Source organism: Gopherus evgoodei, chromosome 3 (genome assembly GCF_007399415.2).
Source record: "Gopherus evgoodei ecotype Sinaloan lineage chromosome 3, rGopEvg1_v1.p, whole genome shotgun sequence".
Lineage (NCBI taxonomy): Eukaryota > Metazoa > Chordata > Testudines > Testudinidae > Gopherus > Gopherus evgoodei.
This window is the reverse complement of record NC_044324.1, coordinates 14,589,626-14,611,071: the sequence shown is the minus strand read 5'-3', so window position 1 is coordinate 14,611,071 and position 21,446 is coordinate 14,589,626. Positions and strand designations below refer to the sequence as shown.

General features: G+C 43.1%; 1 protein-coding gene across 9 annotated transcripts in view; it reads left to right on the top strand.

Moving 5' to 3' along the window:
• The window catches only part of NCOA1 (nuclear receptor coactivator 1), a 344,103-nt gene that overhangs the window by 223,815 nt on the left and 98,842 nt on the right, over window positions 1-21,446 (top strand). The gene's annotated exons all lie outside the window — the stretch shown is intronic.

The following is a 21,446-nucleotide window of genomic DNA, read 5'->3' as shown; positions in this document are numbered from 1 at the left end:
GAATAGAACACTTTTTCCAAGCTTTCCCCATGACATGAGGAGGTCTTTAAAGAAAAAAGGAGGATGTTTCTATATCAGTTTGTCAATAAATGAAAGCTCTGCTTTGCATCCCAAGGAGTTCTGCAGTGCTGAAGATCTGGGGATGTGGGGCAGTGGTTTAGTTGTTACAGCAATAGGACTGGGAGTCAGGCGATCTGGGTTTTCTGCCCAGCTTTGCCACATGCTTGCATTGTGTGACCTTGAGTGATTAATTTAACTTCATCTTACATGGTTCCCCATTTGCAAAATGAATCTAAACATTACCTATCCATCCATCACTGATGTGTCTGGGCACCATAAACAAAATTAAGAGAAGAATCATTTCTGTCTGAAAAAGACCCACCTCTCCCTCATTTGATGCCGTTGTATTGACAGGGATAATTCTCCCGTCCTTCACCTTTTGAGAGGTTAAATTTATTGTTAGAAAAGCACTTTGGGATTCTCAGATGAAAGTCACTTGAAGTATTCCTTTCGGGGCTGAAGTTCGCCCCTGTACAGATCAAGCCCAAACCATATGCGCCACATAAATCCAAATGCTGCATATAGAACCCACAAGTTAGTATGTGTTATAGGTCCTTTTCTGTGCCAGTCTGCAGAGGATTTGAGTTGTTACAGCCCCCAGCTGTGCTCACTCTGTAGCAGCTCATGCTTTTTGCTCTGGAGGTGCCCGGTTGGGGCAGCCATCACATAGTCCTTAGGGTGAATTTCACCCATTAGTAACAGCAGTAAGACAGGCTTGCCCACGCTTCAGCCAGTTTCTTTTGCCAAAATTCATGCTGGACATTTTCAGAATTAAATATTGTTGCCTTGTAACAGATGTTGAAGATTTCATAAACACCGTACTTGGCTTGTGTCTGTGTGCACACTAACTTCAATCCTATTTAGTTCTTCAGTGAGGTTGTATGTGTTTTGTGTGTTACTTAGCCGTACTGTCGTCGTGAAGAAACTGGGAGACTGTTTTCAGATTTCATTCAGGTTACGGCTGAAATCTGAAAAGAATTTCATAATGGGTAAATACTTAAGAGGTTCTTAGTTACTGGCACTTCAGTATTCATTAGATTTCTTGACATTGCACAGCAGGGCTGAACATTAACTAGGACAAACGCTACTTAAAAATATTGTTCCTTGAACCTTGTTCTGTATTACCGGCTTGTTTGGTACTGCACCACACTGCTGAAGAAATAAAATTTCACCTTTGCATTTTCTTAGCTAACAAACATTTAATTGCAGAGGCATTTAGTCTGAGAAGGTGATGAAGAGATGTTGAAATGTTAGTACATTTGCGCTGGGATCAAGAGAAGCTTTTTCAATACTTGCATTTGTACTGAATGTTACACATGTGTTGTTTGTTTCCTTATCTCCTTTCTGTTCTCCCCATATCTTTATTTCCATGTAGCCCCAGTCAAAGAATCACTTAGTGTCAGCTGATTGCTTAGGTTCTGGTTTTGCCTCGGAAGCATTGTGAATGGCAGAGCATCTACTGCGGAGCGTTATTATCTGTTTAGAGCAAGGGAAGCCAAAGCTGTGCGTGAGGAAAGGGGTCACATGCATCTTGTGAGTGCATTTAATGTGGCCTATGACAGCACTCAGAAACACAGTGAAAGCTTTCACAGGTACAGCCCTTGATGCCACAGCTAGGTGATAGCAGCCAAGAGCATGCTTATTGCCTTAGGGATAGAGATGGGGCTGAGGCTCATACAGAAATAATGGAGCATTTTACATCAACGTGGGGCAAGGACTACGTTGGGTGCAGCTTGATGTGTTGCAATGTGTTGGACAGATGAAGTCTAAGAACATCCACCTGTAATCATTGGGCAACCTAATGGGTTAAGATCTGCTTGCGCGCTCACTCTCTTGAATGAAAAGCTCTATATTTGTGGTATCAAGACATTTAAGTGGCGGGTACCCACTTGGCAGTGGTGTGATGTTGAGGAATTCGTTAGTTTTATGACACCTACATGTGTGAGAGAGTGTGTGAGAATGTGTGCTAGTTTATTGTGTGCTCTTCATTCCTGTGCTACTACTCTGAATGCACTGTGACAGGTGTTTGCTAACACAGGAATTACAAATCCACATCCCACATGCAGGGGTTCAAATGGGCACTTAGGTATGTAAAGCTTGTCTTGCGTTACAAACATTTATATATATAGTGATTGCATGTAGGCAAGACAAGCTCTTAAAAAACCACACATGCACCTAAAAGCTCATCTGAGCATCCAGTTGGTTGTTAGGGAGCCCACCTGTGGAATTGAACTTGTTTGCCAGTAATGCCCAGAGTATGGCAGGGTTCTTGGCACTGGGCCACATACCTGTTGGCATTTTTGGTGGACAGTACAACACTAACACAGGGAAATATACAAACGATAATCCATTTTTATTGTTGCAGTGCTTATTTAAAAAAAACAAAACGGCAAACTAAAACAATCTGCCCAATGGGGAACATAATGGATAGGAAAAGGAGAAATGTTACACTGAACCTGCAAACAGAGTAGCAGAGGCGGAGGGAATTTAAGTGAAACAGTGGGGGACAAAATCCCTTTAAATTCTGTTAGAAAATTCCTAAATGAAAGCCTGTGTTGAGTGCAGAGCACTTATCAGAGTTCTCTGCGAATTGTGAAGTTATGGGAACCAGCAGGTGTAAGCTCCTAATGAATGGAAACAATCTACAATTCAGCCACTTCTTGCCAAGTGTTCACTCACCAGTGGAAGTTTCCCCCACTGTCAGCCTATAAGAGTTTGTTTCTCCTGGAGATTTAGAGGTCACATCTCCTCTGCTCTTCCTCCCCAAAATCTTTGTGTCTCTGTCTGCAGGATCTATCTTCTTTTTGTCCCACAAAATGGTGGAGGAACTAAAGGAGGCAGGAAATCTTGTAAATGCATCGCATATATCAGCTAAGCCCTCCCTCCCCATCCCCCAGCACGCCTGGTGGCTGTTATTTAAAGTATGAAGCAAATGCTTTTAGAAAAGATTCCTAGGTTTGGACTCTTTCCAATGTTAGTAATGTACAGTTGGCAGAACAAGCAGTTTGCGGCTGTGGCAACAACCTGAAATTCATCTGCCAACACAGCAATAAATGCAACGGAGGAAGGGACCAGAAAGTTAATTTTTCTGCACTCATCTGTCCCACAAAAGTTTTTAGATTTTGAGTTAGTGCAACGTTGTGAATGCTGTTTTTCAGGCCTTCGATAGCGCTTGAGCAAAGTCCCTTAGATAGGGATGAGAACAAAAGCTCACTGCAGTCATTTGGGCCACATATAACATTGGAGTGAAAGGGAAAAAATAATTGTATCCAGGTGTCTTGTTGAACATAATATTTTTAATAGGCTTGCTATTATGGGCATGTCTGGAGGCAGCTGGGATAGATTCAGAAGTCTGGAGTTTCCTAAGAATTCGGGAAACTTTTCCCATAATCAGTTGAGAGTAATCCTTAAAAGCTGAGCTAGAGAGGCAGGATGTACATCCAAGAAGGTCTGCTTCTGAGATTTAATCAGTCTTTGTTTTGCAAATCAACCAGGAGGGGAGAAAAAGATGACTTTAAGGCTCTGCTTGCTGGACAGTAGAAATGGTACATTTTGTACTGCTTTGTCCATGTTACTTTAAAAAGGCCAGTAAAGGCAGCATGGTCTATAGGAGTGAGCACTGGATAGAAAATCAAGAAGTGATGAGTTCTAATGTAGACTGTGTAGCTGACTCACTCTGTGGTCTTGGGTGAGTCACTTTACCTTTACATGCCTCAGTTTCCTCATCTGAAAAATGGGTAGCATATTTACTCACCTACCCCAAACAAGTATTGTAAAGATTAATGTCTGTGCAGTATTTTGAACACACAACATGATAGATAAATGCCATCTATTATTGTTTAGTTGCCTACATAGATTGTAAACTCTTTGGGGAAGGGCCATCTTTTTGTTACATATTTGTACAGTGCTTAGAACAGTGAGGCCTTGGCTCATCTCTGAGAGTTCTAGGTCCTATTTGCAGAATACTGCTACTAATCATCAAGTGGTGGGGTGTCCATTATTCCCCTGGGACACTGTTCCAGAGCTTAATGGAGTCAGGAAGTGGTTCCCAATTCACTCTGATTTTCCCTTTTTTAATTTCATCTCTTCACTGCTCATTACATTCTCTTCCCCTTCCTACCTTCAAACACAGACTTTACAATTCTTCTGCCTCCTTGGTGTTTACAACCTTCAAATGTTTGCTGATTGTTCTCATATCCTCACTTACCCACACTACTGTATACAATTCAGCTTATTTAATTTTCCGTCACAAATCCAACCCCAATGATTTTATTGCTTTTCTGAACTCCCTTCAATTTATCAATATCTTTCTGGCAGTGTGATGCCTAGGACTGAACAAATTGTTCCAGGTGAGGTCACCCCGTAGCCAAATAAAGAGAAACTTACTCTTTGCTCTAAGACAGGATGCAGCTCTTCTCTGCTAGAATGTGTGTCTTGGTTTGAGGAAGGATATTTTTTTTCCGAATTTTAAATAAATAAATTCCTTGTGTGAAGGTACTAACCTTTGTGTTACAAAACTAATAGTGGGAAAGATTCTGGAAGGAGAGAGTGGGGAAGTCCCTGGGGCTGGTGGATCTATTGTCAGAGAGATGGTATTTTTTCCCTTTTAGACCTACCAACCTTAACTGTGTCCCTTTTTAAGACTGTTACCCAATCTTTTTCCCCAAACACCACTCCATTGATAGTGCTTCATTTCTTTCCAAAGTAGTTTAAATGCAGCATCTTAATAGCATAAATCAAATAGTATTGAACTTTTGATCAGGATCTACAAACGCTAACATCATCACAGAGGATTGTCTTTGAAAACCCTCCTAACATGCATTACAAGTAAATCTACAGCAAAGAATATTCAAGGGGGAACCACCTTTTTCCCCCACTGTATTTGCTTTTTTGCTGTTTGCTTTCTTCTGCACATGCTGTGCTGTAGTACATCATTAGCGCTCTGTAGAGATCAGTGTTTAGAACCACAGTTACTTCTGTGTTCATTAGTTCAGCAGGTGCATCCCCTGTTCTGTGTCCACAGTATTTGGTACGTTGATTGTTTAGATAGCACCTGGTAGCCCCAGTCAATTTATCCCATGGTCGCCAAAATAAAGGAGTTTATTCCATGGCTACTGTGACTGTGTCTCATACCACTTATAAACACTATGTAGGCAACTATGAACTTTCAGGCTGTCCATGCAGATAAAGGGGTTCTCATGGCAGAAGGGAGCCCCTTGCCCTCCTGTGTGTGGTATGGTAGTGTTAGGTTCAGTATGCAGATCTTTAATAATACTATTTCTGTTACAGTGTGGCCTATAAAACCACGAATCAGGTTAAGATGTTTTAATAGTATGGTGGACTAGGAATTATTTTCTCATGATCATTATTGTACCAGATATGATCATTGTGCTGTCAGCGTCCTCCCTCTGTTTTTCACCTGCTGTCTCGTCACATGTTTAGACTGTAAGCTCTTTGGGGCACTGTGTTCATACAGCATTTAAACCAACAGGGCCTGATCCTTCATTGGGCTGTCTGCACTACCTCAATATAACAGAGTTTCTTGTTGGGTGGTGGTGGTACAGTAACACATACAGTTGGCTTTTAAGAAAATAAAACATTTAAGTGAATCTAGCATTGGTGAAAGGTGGCAGATTGACAGCCCTGGACTGACTGCTTCCATCCACTGACCAGGTTCAGCAAGGCCAATGGTGGAGTGAGCTTTCAGAAACTGCCCTGCTGAAGCATCTTCAGTCTGAGTTGAGGGAGATCCTGTCAGGGACAAGAGAGGAATTTAACCTCCATGGTTCACTCTGTAGTAACAGTGATGATAACATTTGCATGGTTCTGTGTATGTTTATTAAAGATCTTGGAATTAAACAGCACAAGAATGCTGGGAGCAAATATTATATGCACTCTACAGGCAAGGAAACAGAGGCACAGAGAGTCTGCCCAAGTTTACACCACAAGCCAGTGGCAGAACAGGGACTAGCACTCTGTTAGACTTCCTAGCTCCCAGTCACATACTAGAACACCAGGCCTTAGCTCTAATGGACTGTGCTGAGATTGTCCACAAGGGTTCCAATTAGTGACCATTTTTATCAAGTTTTTTACAGTGTGGATATTTATCCTGTATGAACTAGTCTGAGACCCACCACACTCATTTTGAACATGAAATTCTGCATTCTGGAGCCTCGTGCTGGGCCTGAAGATTGGGTGGAGTGCTTTCCTCCTCAAGGTTTCTTTCTAAATGAATAGTTGCCAGTCAATATCCATTCTGCTGTGGTCACTTTCTGTCCAATTTCTGCCTGATCTGAGTAGCCTTTGAGAACATAAGAACGGCAGTACTGGATCAGACCAAAGGTCCATCTAGCCCAGTATCCTGTCTACCGAAAGTGGCCAATGCCAGGTGCCCCAGAGGGAGTGAACCTAACAGGCAGTGATCAAGTGATCTCTCTCCTGCCATCCATCTCCACCCTCTGACAAACAGAGGCTAGGGACACCATTCCTTACCCATCCTGGCTAATAGCTTTTATGGACTTGACCACCATGAATTTCTCCAGTTCTCCTTTAAACGCTGTTATAGTCCCAGCCTTCACAACCTCCTCAGGTAAGGAGTTCCACAAGTTGACTGTGCGCTGCGTGAAGAACTTCCTTATATTTGTTTTAAACCTGCTGCCTATTAAGGATGAATGAGGATAAATTTATTATTATTAGCAAACAAAAACTCAGACTCTAACAGAAAACCACTAACCTCCTATGCTTTTGTATTAATTATGTCAACAGATCAGCATGTGTCTCACATTCCATGAATTTGGAAAGCTATTCTGCTGAACATTGCTAAGGTCACGGTAAAGGTTTTGCACTAGAGTGGAAGCTCGATGAAGTTGGGATATGTATGACTTTAAGTGACTTGCTCAAGTTCACATGCTGAATCTGTTACAGAGCCAGGAAATAAACCCAGATTTACTGAAACTCAGCCCAGTGTCTTGAGCACAAGATCATCTTTCTCCTCTATTCTTCTGTTGTTCTAACTGCTTTCTGATGTTAGTCTCCATGTCACCCAGCCTTCTCATGTCTTTGATGTTTGTGTTCAACTCAATGAGTCATGTGATGGCCTGTTGTAAGAACACAATGTTGTTACATCTAGTAATGACAAATGGGGAAAATACCAAACAAACTCAAATCCACAGAAATACAAATTCTAATGGTTGTTACTCAGGCTGTCACTATTTGGTGTTAATTTGAATCCAAAGTAGATAATGACTGCAGAACACCAAGCTGGGATGCCAAGTCTTTGGCTGTGGAGGAAACCTCCCAATCCTTTCCTGAGAGCCCTGTTTCTCTCTAGTCATGTTGTGCGTCTGGAAGGAGAAATGTCACGCTCTTCTGACTTAAAGAGCGAAACCATGTGATCTTTACTCTTTGGCAGGGTGTCAGATTTTTGCAGTTTGAGCCTAACACAGCCATGCGTTCAAGACAGTGTGACTCAACAAAGCGCTTGTGGTGTGAAAGGTGACACAGCAGGATAAATGTTCAGCGTCCGGTGTTGGTGGAAAATTATGTTCTTGATTCTCAGCACCTTCTGTTCAGAACATACCCCCTAATTTCAATTAGTCTCTCCCCCCCCCCACCGCTTCTGAATTAAAAATGTGTTTAAACTTGTCTGATAGAATCATAAAAGCTAGAGATGAGAAGATGTATTATTTGGTCTTGTCTAATCGGTCTCTGAGGCACACATCCCCCTGCCTTGGGAGGGTATTCCACAGCCTGATAGATCTCATCGTCAGTAAGTCAGCCTATACTTTCATTTACACACAGAATGTAAGCACATTTCTCCTTTCTTACACTCTGAACAATTCCTGTCCCTTTCTGGTCCATCTGATTGAGGGATGATGAGGAGCTGGCTTGTGCCTTGGGAATCTCTGAGTGGGATTTTCTGCCCTAGCTCCCTCGCTTAGGATGATCACACCTAATACACCCGCGGCAGTATCTAGTATTGTGTAACTTCCTACTCAAACATGACGATCACTTCCCACAACTTGCTACATTACTTTTTGTCAGTTACTTCCTTTATGGTCTGTCAGCTACTTTTCAGTTTGTGTAATGTCACTCATATTCAAAATGATCTAAATTATCTTTTCAAGTAGGATTTTAAGACAGAAAAATTTCTCATCCACTGCATTTCTTTCATCCAGTCATTTTGTAATTACGTACCAAAAGATTAAGATTTTTATAGCATGATCTCATCTTTATAAAACTCAGGTGTGAGGTGCTCATGGTTTCATTATGCTCCTGTCACTGGCATAGTTTCTTCTAAATATTTCGTTATTTCACTGATGATGAATGTTAAACATATGGATTTATCTTACGCCTCATCTGTTTGTTGTATTCACCTCTCATTTGCCACCACATACTTAGATTATAAACTTTTGGGGGCAGGAACTGTATTTCATTATTGTATTTGTTTGGGGCCTCTAGGTTCTACCTCAGTACAAATAAGAAATAATAATAGTGATGGATGTTAATTGTCAGGACCTCTCATTTCCTTTTTCGGGGGTGAGGAGGGGAAACTGGTATCACATTTACCTTTTTTCCCATTCTCTCTGATACCTGCTAACTTCTTCAGGCCTTTTAAAAAAAAATAGCCAATGGTTTGGTAAGCATATTAGGGAAGTTTAGAATCTGGACCACACACTCGCATATACAGTATTCAGTTTTCCAGTATTCTTGATCAATACCGATCTCGTCATTGGATCTTAGTCACATCCATTTCTTGATATTAGTTGTCTTCTTAAAGAATGATTTTGTTCAAGCTGTGGAGTAGCCTTTTAAAATCCTTAGAATTGCCATTCATTTACTCTCTCTCCTTTTCCCAGTATTAGTCTTTTCTCCTGATTAGTCTGATAAAAATTCTTGAATCCTTCCAGCAGCATTATCTGTCTGTAATTTCCCCTGCAAGCATCAACTTATTCTAAATATTCTTGCTTGGTTACTTCTACCCTTTGCCAGGATTGTTGCCTTTAGTTCTCTGAGCAGTCCCTCCAGATGCCCGTCTTGGCTACTGCTTTCTCTCTTGCGTTTTTCTTTTTCAGAGGAATGTCTGTTTTGTCTTAATTATGGTCTTATCTGAAAATTCTCTGCCTTTCCTTCCCCCACCAGAATCCCTTAGACCAGCATACAGAGCCTGGATCTCCCCTCTTTTAAAAAAAGGGTGATCATCTATCTCCACAGCCTTATCCCCACCTTTTGTACCCTGCAGATGGGGCACTGCAGGTCCAGGGTCCATTCATGGGAGTAGAGCAGAGAATGGCAAGTCTATGGGGAAGGGATAGTAGGGCTCAGAAGATGCATTGTGTCATACCCCTCCAGTCCTCCTCCCCAGGGGCAGCTTCATCCCATTTGCCGACTGGAGGTTCATCCACGGGACCCAGCATAACTCCATTCCACTGAATGGAGCTGTCCGCCAGGGAAATCGGGACAAGTGAAGAAGAAAATGTGGCTACACCAACGAGACATTACCCCACATCCTGTGTAGCTGCAAGCCCCATTCCAGAGCCTGGCAGCTGAGACACAATGGCATCCAAGATCGCCTGGTCAGACCCATCCCACCACCCATAGGGAAGTTGCTGTAAACTCTACATCCCCGGAATCGACAGCCAACTGTGACCAGACATCGTCATTACTAATGAGGACCGGAAGAAGATCATCCTGGTAGACATCACAATACCCTTCGAGAACAGGACTGTGGCCTGAGCTCGAAAGGTAGAGAAATACACCCCTCTGGCTGAAACCTTGAGAGCTCGGGGTTACCAGATTCAGACATGTGTTGATCATCGGAGCCTTGGGTGCATGGGAGCGACGTTAAGGGAATGCAAAATTGGTCAATGCTATACTTGGCTGATGCAGCAACTCAGGGTGTCTACAGAGAACACATCACCAGTCATCTGCAATACTAGGAGGGATGCTGAGAAGCGAAGTGGGGAAAGTAACTGAAATGCTTCTCTCATGGATTGTCTTTTCTAAATGGACAAGCTACCCTGATTCTCAGTTACTGAGGGACAATTTTCACTCATTGATATATTTTGCTTTCCACAACCAACTCTCTGTACAACTTTCCATGAGTGATGTACCCGAATACTTGGATGCTAATATCTAAACTGTATTCTTAAATTTATTCTCCTAAATTTGGGTTATTGCTGATTATATACTCTATGTATCATATGACTTTATCCACAAACACAAAGTTTATTTTTAAATCTAAGCACTATACCCAGATGTACACATGCTCTTTTCTCAACCTGTGTATTTATATAGTTTTAACACTAACTTTAATAAAATTTTTAAATCTCTTCTGAGGGATGTCCCTTCTTCCAGTGGTCCCTGGAGTGCCAGCAGCTAGGTGGAGGTCCTGAGACCAGGGAAAAGCTTCTAGGAGCCAGCACTAGCATGGAAGCCTAGTGAGATCTCTGGGCAGAGTGCCCTGTCCTCCAGTGATCACTGATTTCCCAGGCTTGTGGATGGCCACCACTCTCTCTTCCTTAAGGGGGTTGAGATAATTCCTCCCCCACAATGGAATGGTCAGGGAGAAATTCAGCAGTGGGACCTATGTACAGATTTTTTCCCCTGAAGACATAGTTAAAACCCTGGGTTTTACTCCAGGAGAGGATGATTCAGGATGTAGATTAATACTCCTCCTGTTGCATCATGATTTCTAAATCCTGGACTAAATTCTGTACTCCTCACTTGGGAAAAATTTGGCCCTAGGTTTCACAGTCCCATACAGTTTGCTTTCCTGAAATCAAATACTTATATATTCAGTGAAGCAGTTCTGAAATCAGGGGCCTCATGGTCAGCAGCACGAAGCTTCACAACCAGTTTCTCCCTGTCATTAAGAAGCAGATCCCTTGTATCAATGGGAGTTGCTCGCAGTTGGAGAATAGTGAGGTTCTACTTTCTGGATCATTATGTAGGGAATTGCCAGACTGAACCACCTAGCCCAATGTCCTGTCTCTCAACAGTGTCCAATACCAGATACTTCAGAGTGCTTACATCATCTCTGTGCAGTTTAGGAACTCTGATCCATTTATTTCCCTTAAAAAAATAAAAAAAAATTAAACTATAACTAGAATGTGGTATAAATGACACCTTATTCACTCACCTGCCTGCCAGAGACCTGCATTGATAACCTCTGGCAATTTCTTGTCATGGTTTTGTATTTGCATGCTTTCGTCACCAGTGGTAATCTCAGTCAAGTGTAATGTGTTCTGTTTAATAAGCCAGGTAAACAAAACACCTAGAGGATCTCTCTGCTGGAATGCAACTGCTCTTGGGATTTTGAAATTTGCGCAATACTCTTGCAGTAAATAAAATACTGTAGCAGTGCATTGATTATGAAGTGCTATGTTCAGAAAATAGAGAAGCTCTATATTACTTTTAAATGTTGTTCTTTAATTCTTAATCCATATAAATTTTCTTGGTGTCTCACTAGAAAAAAGAGACCTAAGAGGGAAAATCCTGTGAGATGTTATCTTCAAAGACGCATAACTACAAGAAAAGTCATTTTCTCCTAAGTTGCCAGAGTCTGTATATATTGTATGTGGGCCTGATCCTGAGCAGGGCTGAACACCCACAGGCTACGTTGAAGTTATGGTTAATTTTAGATAATGGGTATCTGTCAGGATTAGGTCCTTAGAAGAGAGCACATATGAACTAGATGATCTGTGTTATGTGTAGGACGATATGATTAGGTCTGTTGCCAGCAACGTTAAATCTAGAGAATCTTAAACTTCCTGTCTTCACTGAAATGTACATTTTTTTGTGAAGTGATTTGTGGGGCAGTAAAAGTTGTCTGCTAAATACTAATTCTGCTGTTTAAGGTTAAAAGAAACACTATTAATTGAAGACGTTAATTACGTACTTGCTCTTCATCTGTATGCATTGAGCAACACGAAGCACTGCAGATTTTGTAGCCTAAACTGGCTTTGCTGTGACTTTGGCATTAATACCATGTGGTTTTAAGTGACCGTATATGGCGATAGTCTAGGAATGGAGCCTTTGAGATTTTGTATTTAGAGCAGGATGACAGTCACCCTTGTGCAGGGGGCCAGCACATGGCCTATAGCACCTCAGTGTTGTATATGCCTCATGATGGCCTTCTGCAGGGGGTGAAATTCCCTTATTCAGTAATTTGCAAAACCTTGTATTAGGCCTTGGTCTAACAGGTATTAGTGTGACTGGGTGAGGCGCACTATGGTGTTGGAGCTGGAGAGAGACAATCACTTCAATCCTATTCTCTTACGCTGTAAGCTTGGGACAGGGACTGTCCTCTTATTAAGTGTGTGGTGTCTAGCATAAAGGGACCCGATTCCAGATTGTGGCCCTGAAGTACTACTTTCAAATAAATCACAGAAGTTTAAACATACAGGTTTTGTAAAAAACCCCAAACCCAGCAACAGAACGTTGTATGAAAAGCTATGCAAGTGGAAATGGCTCCTGGAAATAAAGTGAATTCAAACTTCTTTAAAGATTTTTAATTAATTAAGGGATTTTTAATTAATTAATTAAAACTGCATGAATGGTTGTCAAGTCTAAAATTAGATTGTGGTCTCTTCAGTGTACAACTGTCAGCCTGATTCTGATCTCTTCAGTTTAAATGTATTGATTTTATTGGAGTTTCTCATGATTTGCATTGGTTTAAGCGGAAATCAGCATTGGGGTCTATGCATTTGTTCTGTAAAAGGCGATTAGCAGGCTCTAGAGTACAGTGTAAATCGTAATGGAGGCTTGATCCTGCAACATGATGGCTATGCATTGCCAAGCATCCTCAGTTGTCTTCTGAAGTCAGGGGGAGTTTGGAGTGCTTAGCAGGGGGAGGAGTTGGGCGTGCACGTTTGGCCCCAATGTTTGCAAATCAAACCTAGCAGTATTTTGCTAGTGTAAGGGGGCCAGAAGATAGCATTGGCTTGTCAGTGTTCTTTGTCTAATCTGAATGAACTGCAGACAGTGAGCTCAGTGGTTTGAGCACTGGCCTGCTAAACCCAGGGCTGTGAGTTCAGTCCCTGAGGGGGCCATCTGGGGCAAAATCAGTACTTGGTCCTGCTAGTGAAGGCAGGGGGCTGGACTCAATGGCCTTTCAAGGTCCTTTCCAATTCTAGGAGATAGGATATCTCCTATTATTGTTAACATGGTGGGGCACACGGTGAAAAGTAAGTTTGATTTTAACCATTATTCCTGTTTTAATAATCAGCACAGCTGGGACACTTTATTTTGTTTTTACAGTTTTAACTGGAGAATGTCCTTGTCTCTTGAGACCTGTTCATTGTGGCTGTTACTAGCCTGACTTAATAAAATTCAGTTTATTGTGTGGTCCAAAATCATTAGAATTTGCAAACATTGTTTTTGTTTAAAAAAAAAATTACTTGTAAAGTTACTTTCATTCTGATCAGTTTTTTAAAAATAAACATTAAAATAAACCTTTATAACCTCTTAAGATTTTATTATTTGTACTATGGTAGTACCTAGAGGCCACAGTCATCAGGGAACAGAAGCCCATTACACATATGTAGTCTTAAAAAGACAGTCCCTAAGGAGTTTACAATCTGGGTTAAAATCTGGGTGAAACAAACGAATGTGGGCAAAAGGGAGATAGGCATTACTCCAGACTGCACTGTGCTCTACAAATATTTTCCTCATAGAGATACTAAGAGATTTCACTGGGGCAGTGTAGGCACTCATCTCCCATTGATATGCAGTTGGTGAAGGTAGTCCAGTGGGGAGCCTGGTGCCCAGCTCCCATTTATGTCTTGGAAAAAATCCTCATCTATCAGGAGTCCTACCCATGACTAGATCGGTGAATTGCTGTGATCTGGTTTCAAGTATCATCCAGCCTATGTATGGCTTGATTTTTAGTTCACGGGCAGGCTGAGAATTTTTGAATAACCAAATGTGATTAAATGCTGGAATTGTTGTGTGGATCAAAATGATTTTGCCAGCAAAGTATCCATTCCCTCTGCTTTGTCCTCTTACTCTTGGTGGATTCCCAGTGTCTTCCATGTGGATGAGTGAAATGATAGGAAAGGGTGGCCCAGCCTTGATAAACCAGAGAAGCAGTACGTGACTGCTGTGTCACTGACAACAGAAAGGGGGTCACCTCTGTCTTTTGATTTTGCTTTATATGAAAGACATAGGTTGAAACAGAGTGAGGTGGTTGTTAGGCCCAGTTCTGCAAACATACATGAGTCAAGTTCCTCAGGGCCCAATTTTCCATTACCCTGGACCTTGCACAGTCGTGTAAACAAGTGTGAAGTCATGAAGAATGCCTCGTTCTCATGTGGTAGCATTTTTCACCCATTTTGCACTCACTGGGCACTGGCAGAAATGACTGCACAAGACGCAGGTCAGTGGAGAATCAGGCCTTTGGCGTTTTCAGGAAGAGTACCTCTGTGTTGTGAGGAGTGACTAATTCCACGTTATAGCACAAGTCCCATGTAGAATGTTCCTGTGAAAGAATTCTGGGTATGTCACACACTCCCCTTCTTTTCCCTTCAGTTTGAGAGTAAAATAGTAAATGGGTTGACTCTGCCCACACCTTGTACAGACATTTGTAAAATCTTTCTCTCTCTATATCCTCTGGAATCTCTTTTATATCAGGGACTGATTTCAGATACAAACTCCCCCCAGGTCAGTGCTATAAAAATCTCTGCCTGTGCTGTATGTGCACAGGCAGTGTGCTCTGTATATGTTTATTTTATAGAGCCATACCACCTATGAAGCATGTCAATAAAATTCTCATTCCTGCGCTGACGATTTTAATCTAGTTGACAGTTTAAATATAGAGCAAGGGGAAGGGGAGGCTGCCGATAATCTCACAAACTTCCCTGAATGTTGCCTTTATTTTATAACTCTAACAGAACATTTGGTCATTACCTCTTGAAGCATTAAACATCATATATTGTCAAGGGCTAATAAATACTTCAGCATTTAACTGTAAGTCGTCATAATCAAACACAGAGTTTACTGAGGACCATTGTGCCAGCCACAGTGACTGTGGTTGATGGCGTCACCCCAGGCTTTGTATAGTGAAGTTCCCAGATCTAGCACAATCCTGTGAATCCACAAATCTCTGAGGTGGCCTGGCAGGCGGCCAGATGGTATCAGAGAATGCACCCCTTTGCGTGTTGATGGAGAGTTTCAGAGCATGGTGTGCTGGGGTCTATTTATTCATCTTGGCGAGATGGCCATAGAGCATGCACTGCCACTTTTGAATATAATGAGCCTTTGAAGGAAGACCACACGTATCTGCGAGATTGACATTTCATACAAAGTCAGACCTCTTTGTGCTCAAGATTTGGCATTGACATGGCACATGGAATGCCTCTATCAGCTCCCAGTCTGCCTGTGAGAGGTTTTGGGTTTCTGACCCATATGGCAATACAGGTAGTTTGATATATATATTGAACTCTGTCTCATCACAGTGATGCTTGCATCCATAAATGAGACATGAACAGTATGCAGGAGGCAGGAAGACCAAGTCACTGAGCAACATCTGGTTTGTGGTGACCAATTTGTATTCTGCTTGGAGCCTAGGCAGATGAACTTCTCAGTGCTCTCCACGATACTCGACCCCACCTGCACAAGGGGTTCTGGGAGCCCAGTTCTGTAGTTCTGGACCTTGGGCTTTTGTCATGAGATGTTCAGCCCCATAGTGCAGGTAACGTCTTGAAGGGCAGGGCTGCGATTCTCTGTTTTCTCCACAAGCAGGGCAATGTAGTTGTCATAGTCTGTCAGTGAACAGTTCTTGATCAATCTTCATTCCTATGTCTGGAGTGATCAGTCATAATAATCAGTCGACAGCCTAAGAGAACAGTGCTGGGATGAGAATGCGTCCCTGCTGCACACTTGAGGTTGAGTAGAAATGCGGCAAAAGGGTTCACCCTCGCACTGGTACCTATGTGAAGATTGCTCAGTAGATTTAGCAAAACATCTGCAATGCCACCTCCTTTCAATGCAAGTCAAAGTGTTGACCGAATCAAAAGCCACTTTGATGTCAAGAGATGCCACATGAAGTGAGTGGTTAAATTCTTGGTGCAGTTCAGCCAGAAGCTTGAAGGTAAGGACAGCATCCATAGTCAGCTGGCCACCAGTGAAACCTGGTTGCTGTGGACAATGATGTCAGTTAAGGAGTGGCTGCATCTTACCAAGCAGAACATGAGTGAAGACCTTCCCAGAACTGATAACAGGGAGACTGGCCTGTAGTTGATGCACTTGGTGTGAGATTCTTTGTACAGGTGCACAATGATGCTGTCTTTCCATTCTGCTCGTACTTGGCCTGATGCCCACACTTTTAAGAGCAGTTGATGCCGCCCAGTGTGCACTGGTTCCAAGGCACATTTGAGCAACTCAGGGGCAATGCCATCTGGTCCAGAGGCATGTCTATTCCATAACATTCTAATGGCCTTTTGTAATTCCTCTGGTAACAGAGGATCAGCATTTGTCCCTGGGTCTCAAGTCATGTGATTTGCGAACTCACATAGCTCTGGACTGTAGTCAGTGGGTGCGTGGTTCCAGCACTCTTTCATAATGTGTTTTCAGTTGTGCAGGACCTTGTCCATCGATGAGCAGGGAGAGCCACCTGATTTTGTGATAGAGATGTTAAAAGGCTGCTTATGGCTGCCAGCCAGGTTTACGGTGGCTCTGTAGGCAGGCTACAGATTGTTGTACTTTGGGCTGTCCTTTGCTTCATCAGTCAGGGAGTTGATGGAGATCTCAGTCACACTTTGACATGGCCTGGAAAATGTCTTTTAGCTATTTATGTTCTTGGACGTTTTCCTGCTTACATGTTTCTTCCTTTTTCGCTAGTATATCAAAGGCCTCTTCAGAAAACCACAGTTTCCTGCATGACTGTCTGAAGCCAATTGTTCTAGCAGTAGTATGTGATACAGCATTATGTATACCACTTCAGGTGCTCTCCATGTCATCTCAGAGGGTATCGAGGTTATGTACGTGCTCTTTGATGGCCTGTATGTATTTCACAGCTGCAGCAGGATCTTTGGATGTATGCTGGACATTGTGCAGTAGGTGGATGTCTTGTTTGCAAGGATTCAGAAAATGCACTTAGAGCTGAGACACAGCTAGTCTATGGTCTGCAGTTGTAGTTGCTTCTGCACTGCCAACGACCTGGTGAGATTTCACTGCAAAATGATTTCTGATGAGGATGTGCTTAGTTTCCTTAATGGCACGTCCACTGTTTGCAAGCCAGGTCCAGTGATGGTTGTTAAGGCACCCATAACAGAGCTCATAACAGAGATGCTCTCAGCCACACAGAGTCGAACAGTGTGTGGTGCCCTTTGGGGAAAATGAACCAAGGAAACCTGTCATAGTTTCATAACCGTTCAATTGAAGCCAGTCATGTGATTGAAATCTCCAAGTACTAGCACTATGTCATGTGGGAGAGTTGACTGGAGTTTTGCTACTAGCTGGTGGTCAATTCTGTCCTTTTCTTCAGGTGATGAGTCTTCTTTTGGAACACAGGCCTCAGTCACAGATAAATGTCCTACAGTATTTGAGCTCAGTAAAGCATAAGCATGGAGAGATGCCGTTCCCTGTGGTTAAAGCCTGTGCTACAGGTTGTCGAATAATAAGTGCCACACGCTGAGTTCAGTGTGGACCATCTGAGTGGAGGAAGGTTGTTTCTTCCATAGTAATTTGAGGGCTTTGTCCTAGATGGGGCTCTGCAGTGTCAGTGAATAGAGCCTTGTAACTGGTGAGTTCTTAGATGAGTTGTCTTGTGCACGGTGCTGTTCAGTGTTAATATGTTCCATGTGTGGATACGGCATGCGCCTCTACGGTCCGATTTCAGCTTCTGGAAAGTTGGGGTCATTTTAGGGCTGCTTCTTCCCTAAATGGGGAACTTGGCCTTCATCCTCTGAGTCCATCAATTGAACACCAACATTACCCTGAGCAGGGATCCTTATCAGGTATTACTGATCAGGGCCATTCAGACATGAGGCTCATGTGTGCAGGAATGACTACTCCCTGAAGTAGACCAGCCTACACCATGACTACTCTCTACCCAAAAACTGTAAGGAGGGGATCCTGTGGGATGTAACATGCATGTGCACAGGGCTGGATTTCCAATTAAGCACAGTAGGCACGTGCCTGGGGCACCAACGTTCTAGGAACGCCTTACCTCTCTAAAACTATGTGCAACGTCAAGGTCTGCCGTAGGCAGGGAGGGCACTGAAGATGCTGTGCCTAGGGGTGCATAGGGTGTAAATCTGGCCCTGCATGTGCAGCATACAGGAGAGTTATAACCACCTAAAGAAATCAGAATTCCTCCTACTACTGCTTTTGCCTTATGCCATCCTGGGCTATGTTTCCTGTCCTTGAGTCAGTGCCTTTATTTTTCTGGGAGTGTAGAGAAAGGAGGAGGAAAAGAATCCCCTCTCAAGATTCCTTTCTCATCATCACTTGGTGCTGCTGAGGGACGACCAGGACTTTCTTTAGGCTCTGTGTACCCTAAGGAATTGAAACACTGGAACAGAACCAATGTAAGCACAGAAAGTGCAGCATGTTCACACTAACTCCATGCTGTTTCAGATGCAGTTTTGCCTCATATTCACTTAACTGGGGTTTTACTGCTCTTTGGGTACCTGTTCTACAGCTCCAGAGCCAGCACCCTGCAGTTCTGACTTCTGGGAGATTTTAAAAAGCCTTGTTGGGGCCCAGATCATGGGGACTTCTTTTGGGCCATGTCACCAGAAGACGATCATTGGACAAATAGCATGCAGCTGGTTTCCGGCAGACCTGACCCCAGTTCTAAGGAGAGCAGGAGGCAAGGAAGGCAGGCCGCTTCGGCAGTGGCTGACATCCTGCAGAGTGGTAAGACTGAAATCAGGCTTGTATTGGCTGGCATGCTGAAGGACCACCCAGTGGTTTAGCCTTGTTTAAATCTAGTCATTGCAAACAGTAGTGGGATGCCAGTGTACTATACCACTGGGAGCCCTTCTGTACGTGAGCATCCAGTGTGTGACAGGCATGCTGGGGTGCCCATAGTGTGCTTAGCAGTACATTTCTCTACATTGGAAACAGCTCCTTAATTGACCAGAGGGGATGATTGTTCCTTTTCTTTTCACTTTCAGTAGAGTTTTTGGCTGAACAAACCTTTAATCCTCAAAACACCCATGTGGGTTATGTATAGGATAGATAAGAATCACATCACCCAATAATGAAATGCAGCTACCTCTGGTGTGGAACAGGCAGCTATTTGACAGTGCAGAGCTAGAGCTTTTTAGGATGCTGTTCAGCACAGTGATGACTTCTTCCTCTGAGTTCCAGTGTCGTCATGCTGCACTTAGAGATCCACCAGCCTTATGGAAAAAGACTGAGGCCTGAAGTTTAGCCAGCCTCAGGAAACTGAAAGATTGTAAATGATATTTGTCATCATTTCTCTCGCTGTTTGGTATGTCAGTGGTCCCCCTTCACTCCAGGACATGTTTTCCATTAATTAATTAAACTGCCAATTTCAGCTAACTACCTTTTAAATCATTATGTCTATACTATAATTAACAGCACCGCTGAACACTGGGGCTAAGGATTGGGCTCCTGGTTCCTTTGGGTACTAGTTTGTACTGGGTTTTGTACAGTTGCCAGACTAAAGTGGTGAATTACGTACATAGGCTACATGAACCGTTTCTTATGAGAACAGGGAATAGTTCTTAGCATATCGCGTTTTTGAAATAATAGCTGATGTAGAGCAACTGGGTTTTTAAAATGAGTTTTAAAATGGGTTTTTCTCCAGCGATGAATAACAGTTACGTGGATTCGGATGCAGAAGGCTCTGTGTGTTAGAGTTACTGTAACTGACTGGCAGTAACCTCATCCAGTTAGCAAGTGTTGATCCCGTTGGGAAAGGGCCGAGTGGGTTCTGCTGACTCACTGAGGAAGGAGACTTGTTACTCCCTTCTATACCAGGGCAGTGAATGAGTGGCCAGCTGGTGATGGAGGATCTAGGATGTGGGCTGAGCAGTCCCAGTAAAGGAATCCTTGAAACAGCCAAACCTGGGCAGAGGGTTGAAGCCGGACTTTATCTTGTTGATAAAGCCAGGCCTCCCGAAGAGAGGTGAGTTTGCACTCCATGCAGCATACAGACTGTTCATGCACAGCAAGATGAGAGAGACCACTGAAATGTTTCTGGTAAAATGTGTTTATATCGGAGTGCTCAGGGGACTTGACAGATGAGTATAGAATGAAAGATCCCTGCTCTGAGGAGCTAACGGTCTCTGGTGCAGTAACTCATAGGTGCTGGCCCACATCGGGGGAGATGCTGCAGGACACTTTGTGCCTTATGGAGCAGAATTCCTTACAGTTCTCTCTGGCATGCACAGTGGGAGAGTGCACCTTCAGTGGTGCAGCCGCATGGGCTGATGCCTGGGTGTGTTGTGGTGGTGAGGGCAGTGCCATTTCATTTGTTGTTAGTCGCTTTATATTACAGTTGTGACCAGAGGTCTCGTTTAGGGATCAGGACCCTATTACGTAGGCTTTATACACATGCAAAAAAATAAGACTGTCCATGCTCCAAAGAGTTTAAAAGTCTTGTGTTGCTCCCTGCCCCCTTTGGGGTGTCTCTTGGCTGCAATCATGCCTGGCAGCTACACTATGTCCGTCCATTGTCCATGTGTGCGCGTGTGTACTGTTTCACCTCTTATTTGTCCACACAGCATCTGGGCACAGTCTAGTCCTATACTGGACAGGTTATTGTTGGAGAAGGTAGGAGTGGATGATCTCTTTCATAGCCATCTGCTGGCAAGTTTACACTTCCAGCTGTTTTCACAGGAATGAATAAAAGGCAGTTCACACCTCTCCCAGAGCTATAGTTTTGTGCTGTCTCCAGACTCGGCAGACATCCTTTGTTAGTTCTGTAAAAGCAGCGGAGAGTCCTGTGGCACCTTATAGACTAACAGACGTATTGGAGCATGAGCTTTCGTGGGTGAATACCCACTTCGTCAGATGTGGCTATTCCTCTGATACTTGTTAGTTCTGTTTACCCTTGGGACACATTTTAAAGAATATCTTTGCAACTTAAGTGGAGCTAACTTGATTGCTGACATAAATAGTCGTTTTATGCTAGTAACTTTCATGGACTGTTTATGGTAATACACTGAACTTCAAGCAGCTCCTCCTATGTCTTTCTTGCATGCCATACCAGCTATAAATAGCTTACTGGTGTGGCGTGCCGTGCCATACCGTACCCACCCTACTTGCACCACTGCCTGTTTGCAAGCTGCAGTCAACAGGGATCGACAGCTGCAAGGCTGCGTGTAGCTGAATGAAGACGAATAAACCTGTTGGTATTCCTTTTACTATAGCAATCCTAGGCCTGGTCCACACTACAGCGTTAAATCGAT